Source organism: Rhamphochromis sp. 'chilingali', assembly GCF_963969265.1.
Source record: "Rhamphochromis sp. 'chilingali' genome assembly, chromosome: 1".
Taxonomy (NCBI): Eukaryota; Metazoa; Chordata; class Actinopteri; order Cichliformes; family Cichlidae; genus Rhamphochromis; species Rhamphochromis sp. 'chilingali'.
This window is the reverse complement of record NC_137929.1, coordinates 45,914,805-45,925,201: the sequence shown is the minus strand read 5'-3', so window position 1 is coordinate 45,925,201 and position 10,397 is coordinate 45,914,805. Positions and strand designations below refer to the sequence as shown.

Below are 10,397 nucleotides of genomic sequence, written 5' to 3'. Positions count from 1 at the left end.
ACTAAACAAGAGGGATGGACAGAATGAGAGAAAAGAACTGCGCTTCCATCCACTCAGTTTTATGGGAACTTAAATGTTTGAGTGAGGAAAAGTTGATTCCATGTGTGGCTTTTATGACATCAGTGTTGCTTCAGTGACCACAGCATTAAAAGTGTTTTGAGAGGTGGTCGGCACAAAGGTCACCTGAAGTCAACAGTAGCTTTATTTCAATCTGTCATTTTGAATATGCAGTAAAAACACTGAAGATGCTTTTTTTGTTTTGTTTTTTTTACAGAAATTTTCAAAGTCTGGCTGCTTGATATGAAACCAAGACGAACCACTGTGTAATTTTTAGGGTGAACTATAATACAGAGTATTTATGTTGTGAAGACAGTTTCTACAAAATAAAGTGCACCAAGTGCTTTTTGTTTTAAAAACTGACTTGCTGTCAAGGTGCTTATCTGTTTAGAGCTTACTTCAGGATTGTCCAGTCTCTGTTTTTGTTTTACTTTAAAGAAGTACATGTACCTGCCTAAGCGTCACTTATGAACACCCTTATGACTTAAAATGGTATTTTATTAGGGAAAAACTATGATTTGCACAGACGTTCAATGATAGAAACACCACTTGGGCAAAGTAACAACAGATTTAACCCATTCTTCGACCCCTCCTACAGGAGGGCAGGTAGGGTGTCTCTTCTAGGCAGGGCCCGCCCACCGGGCACGTGCCCTCACACCTCTAACTCAGACCTGACTGAGGCACACTGTCATGAGCAGGGTAACTAGGCCCCCTGGGCTTTTAATCATCCTTGCCCAAAACCACTTTGCCTTCTGAAATCCTACCAGGGGCATCCAGACAATGTAGCTTCAGGGCTCTAAAGATAAAAGAAAAAATAGGAAACTGGTTAACCAGACTAGTAATGTGTGAAATGATTTGATATAATTTTGCATAAAATATTTTTTTATTTTGCAGTATCTCATTTTTTTTTTTTAGATTGTTACTCTTTGTAGAAGATCCCTGCACTCTCAAAGTTTGCAGTAAACAAAAGTTATTTTTCCTTAAACTCGACAATGGCTGGAAAGAGGCATTGCCTGTTTTTGTGGAAGCTCCATCTTTACGAAGGGGAAAGACTCTGTGTTGCACACATCATGGCTCAACTCACTAATATTTATTCTCAAGTATTTTTAAAGTCTAGCTCTTCAAAATAAGGAGAGCTAAAGTGACACAACAACTGATACTAACCTATTTTTGACATGTTTCTGTAGTTTTACAGTTAAATCTGTGTAAGTTCATGAGATTCTCCTTTCCAGAAGAATTCCTTTGGGGCTTAGAGGGTTAAATGATGTGCAAATTCTCGCATTCTGCTATTTACATTTTGCTCAGCATCACACTGTTTTTGGAATCAGGGTTGTAAGATGATGATGTTGACTGAACATCTGAAGACTTACTGTGTGCCAGCCATAGTTTATCTTTGTCAGACCATCTAAACTAAGTTTCTGAGCAAGTGTTTCTCCAGAGAAGAGCTCCTGTGTTCCGCACACAAAACGCCAGCGTGATCCGTCACTCTTAAGGTGCCTTCAGACGAGAAGCTTTTAACAGGCGCCAACTTGTTGTCGACCAGATCCAGTGGCTCGTTTCCAGTTTTCTTTAAACTCTACTGCGTCCCTATGAATGATGTGACTTAATGCGGAAACAGCTGGCCATTTGAAGATGCCCTAAAACACATTTGATATGCAAGAACCATTTGCCATGGGTGTAGCTAATGTGGAATGGACACTTTTGTGCAAGACTAACCACAAAATACATCACATTTATTTTGGAACTTTTACTTTTCTGTGTAAATTATCTTCTTTTTCTTTGAACCTGGCTTCAAAGAAGTTGAAACTGGTGTCTCTCCCTTCACAGATTCTCACAGAATCTACTGTAAGCATGAAGCAGGTATCTATTTACCTTCACAAGTGAAATGGCTAGGTTGGTGGTGGAAACAATGTCCAAGTCTAAAGGAACTCGAAGAACATCATGCACTAATAACATATGACATAGACTTTATTTTTTCAACTAAAAGATGAGAGAAACCATGCCATTAATAGCAGCTCCTTTGTTCAAGCTGAATGTGTTTACAATTTGTAGAAGGAGCACTTGGTGTTGAGACATGTTGTGCCATTAAAAAGCACATGGGAAAATGAATGGAATGAAATGACGGGAGGATAAAATGACAGAGATAGAGAAAATGAAAGTGTTGAAGAGGGTATGACCTGAATGTTGGAAGCCGTGCTCTACAACAAACCCTGACGATGTAAGTTTTCAATTTACGCTAATTGCTACAAGATGACGGAGAGAGGAGGAGCGAGTGTTCAAAGCGAACTGCTAAGAGGTGTGTGTTTACAGTACGTGTGTGTGTGTGTGATATGAGGGAAGCATGTTAAATATTTAAGGAGGCTGATGACCAGAGATGGGCAGCAACGCGTTACTTGTAACGCGTTACTGTAATCTGATTACTTTTTTCAAGTAACGAGTAAAGTAAGGGATTACTTTTGCAAAAACGGTAATTAGATTACCGTTACTTTCCCGTAGGAATGCTGCGTTACTAAAACCGTGATTTTTTTGAGAGAATGTCTCATGACAGTGACGTAAGCAAGTGCGACGTTCGTGACAATAGCTGTGTGCAGATCAACAATGGATCGAGTGCGGGAGAGAGTATGAGCGTGCAGCGTTTAAAGTGTGGAAGTACTGACCTTACTTTGAGTTTGATTCCATAAAAAGTGACAAAAACATTAGCGTCCATCGTGCGTGGGAAGAAAACTTCTTTTTACAGCGAAAAAAATCCCTAAACTTCCGAGCAAGCACTGAGTGCGCTACGACGTAATGGGAAACTCACAGAGAAACTCGCGGATTCTTCCACTGACCGCTGCGGCACACCTGCACCAGGGTAAACCTCCGCCTACGCCACTCCTGCTTTACAGGTGAAAATAGAGCAACAGGACAGCTAGTCTTTGACTTTATTTATTTTCTGCTGTGTTTTACTTGCATCTATTTGAAAGACTGAGTGTAAACACCAAAAATATATATATATTTCATGTGCTGGAATGTGCAGAAAATAGGTTTAAAACAAATTTCTTCCAGTCAGAGAATGTTGCATATAATTAAATTTTTGCTTGATGCATAAAGTTAAAAGATTAAAACTAATAAAACAAGATTTAAAAAAGGACTTTTCCATTTGATTACATTTTGTATGATGGATTATGTAGATAAAGTAGAATTGGGCTGAAAGATCTATCGCTTTATCACCTATTCAGGTTGTAAATCGTGTTTTTAAAAAGTAACTAAGTAACTAAGTAATTAATTACTCTTGAAAATAAGTAATCAGTAAAGTAACGGGATGACTTTTTTGGGGAAGTAATCAGTAATTAGTTACTGATTACTTTTTTCAAGTAACTTGACCAACACTGCTGATGACACATTTGTCGGAACACAGGCCCATTTAAACAATGAGAAGAAAACAGTGTAAAAAGGTTAAATGGGAAATGTTCCACAGATGCATTTCTGGAAATAAAGATAAGAATTAATATCAATTGGAAAAAAGTCCAGTGTTTCTACAAAAGAAATACTAAAGGCATAAAATCTCTTTTAATGCATACATCTTTAATTTTTGTAAATCTGAGTAAGTTGGCATGTAGCTAAAGGGCAACGTTCTGCTGTGCAAAATGTGACTAAAATTACAAACTGGTGGAGTTTCCATACACAGAGTCTGTAATGGCCCAGACAATATCTCATCTTTTCTTTCCTCCCTCTGTCCTACCATTTTTCTGGAAGACGGGTTTAGTTGGAAAGCTGGGTCTCCATGGCATGGAAAATGTATGTGATACTTGCTAATAAAAATTCAACAAAGCCTTTGCAATGTAAATATTATTGGTCCCAGCACGGAACCCAGTGGAACTCCATGATTATCTTTAGTATGCTTATGGCCTTTGTCCTTCATTTCAAGTCCTAATTAACAAAGGAACAAATCAATTTTGTAATTTTTTCACAATCAGAACTTCAAAAAGGAGGATTATCCAGTATAAATTTATTAGCTATTCACTTGTACCTGACAACTCGCTAGCCAGTGAGTGTGTGGTTTCACAGTCCTTGCTTGGTGATAGCACAAATACTCATCTTAAGGCTTACAATACGTCCATCTTTTATGCTGACTATGGTTTGGAATTTGATCAGGAATTAATAATCAAAAACATTACAGCAGCATCTACAAATACACAGAATATTAAGTGAAACAAGAGAGAAGGGGCTGAATGAAGTAACAAGCAGGCAAGGAGAAATATAAAACAGGTAAGCATAAGATAATGATGATGAGGATGATGACTGTGATTAAAGCTGATTGTCCACTGGCCTCTTGCTCATTATATTTTTAAATGGAAACAGCATGATATTATTTAGAAAGTAATGCTTGTATCACTGCACATTTGTGTGCCTTCAATTTTGTTATTTTCACAGGGATACTAACAGGATTTAGCTGAGCCATTTCACTATTAAGCTAATTATGATCTGTCTCCAGACACAAACTCACACAAACACACACATACAGACTTCCAATCAGCACTCCGATATTCGATCCGCTCCACCTGATGGGCTTCAGCTTCCAGCTCCTGTATAACAGAGCCTCAGTCATACACAAACACACACATACACTCCCAGGAGCCGAGAGGTTCCCAACCATTTTACTAAGCTGGCATTCTGAGGCCTCTGCACAATTATGCTAAACTATCCTGAAAAACACACGAGGAATGCACGAATAGACAAACTGACACATATAAATACAAAGCTTTAACTGTACACAAACACACACAGCCTGCTGGAAGCATCCTGCAAAACAGACTGAAGCTTAGGTGGACATTCAGTTTTTGTCCAAAAACAAATTAGCAATTAATATGTCTGCAAATTTCACAATAGGGTCTTTTCATACATCACAGAGTGAAAGTGAAAGGAGGGGATGAACAGAGAAGAAGTACTTAGACTATTCCAAGAACAAAAGGAGGTCAGAAGAACCTGACACACACACACACACACACACACACACACACACACACACACACACACACACACACACACACACACACACACACACACACACACACACAAGGCAGCTCACTGAAGAGGAATTGCATTTTTATTTTGTCAAATTGCAGTTCAAAACCGAGCAAGTTTATGCTGCTTATCAGATCAATTTATTTTTATTATTATTTATTATCTATTTTCAGTCTCCTCTCTCAGAGTGTGAACTCACCAGAGTGCTTTTATGTAGCATTAACAAGATGAGCTCATGCTGGTTTGACATATCATTATCCAAAACATGCTGTTTACACCAACCCGAACCAACTCCGAGTTTTTTAAATGGACTAACAATGAGGTGGAGTTGTTGCTGTGAGTAACACAAAAGTACAAAGTTGCAAAAGCGAGGGAGAATTAAAGAATTTGAAGAAAAGCTATCTGGAGCATGTACAGACTGATAGTAATCTTTAATAGGGCTGTCAAAATTGAGAGCAAACAAAACAAGTGCTGTATAAAGCCCTCTGCTAGTTTAATTGGTCACATGACTGCATCACATGACTAAAATGCATCATTGTTTTAGAAAGTCTCTGTTTTCACTGTCCACACTGCGACGGGACAGCTCCGTTTTGAAATGTATGCGTTTTCGAGAGCGTTTTCAAAAGTTGCGATTTTCCTTGGGGAAAACCCCGTCTCAGTGTGGACGGGAGGAAAAAACGATGCGTTTTCAAGAAGAAGATTTGGAAGTGATGACCAGGAGGAGTTAGAACATGAGACCATTTGTCTGTATTGGATAGCGCAAACAGCAGACTGGAAGGTAGGGAGAAAATGAGGAAGAATGACACACAAGATGTGTGTCATTGTCATGTCACATTGTCATGTGTATGTGGCAGACTCAAATTCAAAAACCCTGCAGTGGGGACTCTTGAATAAATGAATAAATGGGTCACCGGAGCTATGGCAGCACAGTCAATTCATAGACTAAAAATAAGAATGAGACTGACCATGAGTCAGCTCCAAAACCAGCCCATCAATATCCAACAAGTGGAGAAATACTGATGTAAAAAAAACCCATGAAACTGAATGGCCTTCTTGTTCAAGAAATGAGCCACACACACACGGCTGCCATGTGGTTCGACCAGTGCCAACGCAAACAACAGCTTGTTCTAGTGAAGGACGTCACATCTGACTTTCAACTTTTCATCTCAGTTTCTATCTAGAAATTCACGTCATGACATATTTCCCAAAAAAAGAGGAACTGCAATGTGCTGGTCAGGAGACACAAAATCCATGCAGCTCATAAGCCAGTGTCCCTGTAGATTCCTGGAGTGGTGAAGCAATCCCTGCTTCGCTGTCTTGGCTGTCATACAACCATCTTTTATTTTTCAGTGTCTATGAACCGAGCTGCTACACCTAACCTGAACAATGTCCCCTGTATTAAATTTATGGACACCTCAACTAGCAGTGTAACGCAAACTCAAGAGTAATATAGGGCTGTGAGGTGAAGTATTGCGACATGGGAAGACAAGAGACAGTAGGCACTTGTGGATTCACTCTCACAATAGTATAATTAAGTTTTTATAAACTGTGTGAACTTTTGAAATATTTGCAGCGAAACTTAGGAATAGCTCAGAGATGTTTCTTTCTTTGTCAAAAAACAAATCAGTTCAGATCAAACTCGTTTAAAGAACTGGAATCAACAAATTCCTTAGTCTGTATTTGAACAATGACTGGAATGACTGCACTTGTAGGATCCTTTAGGATTACGGCATATATATAGGTATGGACATTCATAATGGCAACTCATCTAGATGACAAGCCCTTGGAATTGATCTCATTACAGCTTTAATATGAAGAGGTAACAGACAAAGGAAGCAAAGGGAACTTTTACAGGCTGCTAAATATACGCACTTAATCAAGAATTTGGCTCTTTACTTCTTTTTAAAAATAATAAACTTTACTTCTTGGTCATAAACTATTTGTCTTTGAAGATGCATTTGTGTAATCTGTGGTTGAGGATTTATTTTTGTCTTTTTTGTCTTTGTCTTTTTTGTCTTGAATTTGATGAATGTTGATATTTTTTTGGGCTCTTCCATCTGTCGAGATTACTGAAGACTCCTCCTATCGGTGGAGCTTTACTGGTGGAATTTTCCACTCTCACCCTAAGTAGAACTTTGCTACTGGTGGAAAACCATATGTGGAACAGCATGCGATTCCAACAAGGTCAGTCCTGTGGAGTTGGATGAGGATACATGAAGGATTTTACTAATGTATGCAGAGAGCAGTTGCAAGTGGTAGATGAGGATTTTTTTCTCTTTCTATTAAATACAATATATTGATGAACGATGTGATCATGGTTCAACGCTTCTGGTCTGTGAAAAGTGAAAATACCCGTATAGATAAACCGAACAGAACACATGTAAATGTAATTCAGATGAGTTAAAACATAGAGAATATGCTTTCATCCAAGCTTTTCCATGAAGACCTTAAAACTTTCAATTAGAAAACCGATTTTTTTAAAGGAAAAAAAACAGTGCTTGTCGACACTTGCATTTTTTTCTGTCTGATTTATGTGGCAATGATTTAAGGGAGATCAAATTAGAGGACAGAATTTAATATTAATCAGAAGGAAATATCTTGAAATAACTAAAGAAGTCGCTCTGCCTTCCTAAATAAACAGTGCGCCTGGTGATGAGGAGCCCTCACAGGGATGCATGTGCTGGACATCTCTCTGAGCTGCGTGAAGAATGGAGAAGAAATTATACCCTTAATAGATATAGAAATCCATTTGTGGTCCTACCATGATCGACCCAGCAAATGCTCCACTGCAAGACAAATCAAATGTGGCTTTGGAAATGTCTGAAAGATCTGTAAAATATGCCTGCTACTGCTTCCCTGAAGCATATAACCCCAAGTTCTTTTCTTTCATGTTTAGATGAAAGCGGGAATTCTCGCCAACAAGTACATTCCCACTTTTAAGGTTTCCATTATAGCAGGGGGAGGCTCTTATTCTGAAATAGTTCAAAAAAGCCCATTACTGATGAAACAGCTAGAGAAATAGGTGAGGATACCTCTGTTCAAACTGGACAGAGAATAGATAAATGGCACACACATGAGGACCAGTGCAGCTGATGTCTAACTGCTTTAAAGCTAAAATAAATAAATAAATAGAATAATAATCTAAGCTTAAAGTGAGAACTACTTCTCTATCAGGGAGGTTTATAAATACAAATTTGGTTGCTGACATATAATATAGAATATCAATACAGGAATTTCTTTTCCAGGTGTAGGTTAACTCGAACCCTTTCAGTGTTTGCAGATGGATTGTCATTATCATCATGTGTTGATGGACAAATCTGACATTTTTCCCATGAGCCCTGCAGCTATATTCCACATTAGCTCATTCCCTACCGCATCAGAACACATCCGCTAGTTTTAACCCTAGAACACTATCGCTAAAAATAGTAACACCATCACTAACGCCGGGTGATTTTTACCCAATATAATATACCCAACAAAAAGTACTTGTCATCAAAATATATAAAATATATGACAACACATGACAAATTAGAGGGGTTTTCTTTTATTTTCAGCTGTGCCATATCTAACAAAATGGAAAAAAAGTTTCATGGGGGGACCCTAAAAAATGCTCCAAAATTTCTGGAAAATTAGCAGTTGGAGAACAAAACAAATCCTAAACAAAAATATAATGATGCTGGAAACTTGGTCTTTGGTCCACCCATTCCTGGGATATTTGAGTCTTCCCTGGTGAAGGCACAGTCTCCTTGACACGCGAACAGCTGCAGGAGAGAGAAACAAAAAATGGCATTTTTTGAGTGGGTAAAAATGACCAGTTGACTAAAATATTTGTTTTTACCATATGAATTCCCTTGGAAATCACCACTTGTTGATATTTATTCATAACCACTGCACTAAATAAGGATAACATGCAAATTCCAGGACCACTCTTACTTACCTATTCCTTACATGCAGTCAGTACACACAGGGTAGTAATGGCGTGGACACACCGGTCGACGGCAGACATGGCACCTGTATCGCGTCTTCCTGTCCAAGCCTGTGGGGCACACCTCACTAAGGGACCACTGCTTTCTGCTGCCACTGGTTGTGCCTCACCTTCAAGAGTTCCAGGGGTAGGGATGTCGAGCACGCTACAGATCAGGACTCTGAGTTGACGTGACAGATTTGAAGAGGGGAGCCTCTGCTCTGCCCATGGTTTGATGAGTGCCAATGCCAAAGCCTGCATATAAGGCCTCCTCTGCATTTGGTTTTCACCTCTCTTCATTGCATTCTCATTGTGAATGATCCATGAGTTTATCACATCAGCACTGATCATGCCATAGAACACGCAAAGGGGCCATCTCTTGGTTTTTCTTCCACAACCATAGTGAGCGCACATCTGGTCAAAAGTATCGACACCTCCCTTTGTTTTGTTGTAAAATTCAATCACTTCGGGCCTACGAGTGGGTCCTATGCTTGGTTGTGTATGCATGGATGACAGGAGCAGTACAACCTTCTTTTTTGAAGCTTTGTCAGGGAGGAAGGACACCAAGGTTAGTTCTTTGGTAAAGAGAAATGCACTGGAGCCTGGCGCGTGATTTTCTTTAACTTTCATCACTTGTGGGATCTCCCTTTTGTTTGCTTTTATTGTTCCCACTAAGGTCATGCCACAGCTAGCTATATAACATAGCTTTTAGATTTAAAAAAAAGAAAAGAAAAAGAAATCTAATCAGCTAACAATTGCCAAGTTAAACAAACCTTACCTCTGTGTTACTCACTAGCTGAGATGCCAAAGACACTAAACCTGCAACAGGGTGACAGCTGTAGTTGAAGAGGGACAGTAAATATGGTGAGCCTGAATGTTGTCACCCTTGAAATGCGGCAAGATCACCTGATTTTATACACTAACACTATCACCGGGTGAAATCCACCCAAAACCTACTTTACCCTCTATCACTATTGCCGGGTGAAATTCACCCGAACACATGCCTGTAGGAAAAAGCGGGATTTGGGGTAGGGAAACACCCACGCCTTCAAAGACGTCAAAGACAATGCTGAAGCTACCCAGAGACCCACCACACTCAGACAAACGCAACATATTGAAAATTATGTAAATACATTTGCTCGGGTGAAAATCACCCGGCGATAGTGTTCTAGGGTTAATGTATGCACTGTGCTGTGATATAAGCGTGTTGAGATGCACTGGACCAAACACTGCAGTCAGAGTTGGATGACCTGAAATTGAGCTTTAAGGCCTACCTGCATACAGTCATGCTAAAAAGGAAGTGTGCAGTCTTTAAGTGCAAAGGTTTTATGTGTCATAACAGAACAGAAATAATCTGAGAAATAGACAAATA

General features: G+C 39.2%; 1 long non-coding RNA gene across 1 annotated transcript; it reads right to left on the bottom strand.

Annotated features, from left to right (window-relative positions):
- Positions 1 to 8,589: 8,589 nt before the first annotated feature.
- LOC308404625 lies at positions 8,590 to 10,197 on the bottom strand. Its single transcript, XR_013973162.1, has 2 exons — positions 8,999 to 10,197; positions 8,590 to 8,822 (listed from the first exon to the last, which is right to left on the bottom strand). It is a non-coding gene; the product is annotated as an uncharacterized lncRNA (long non-coding RNA).
- Positions 10,198 to 10,397: the final 200 nt, after the last annotated feature.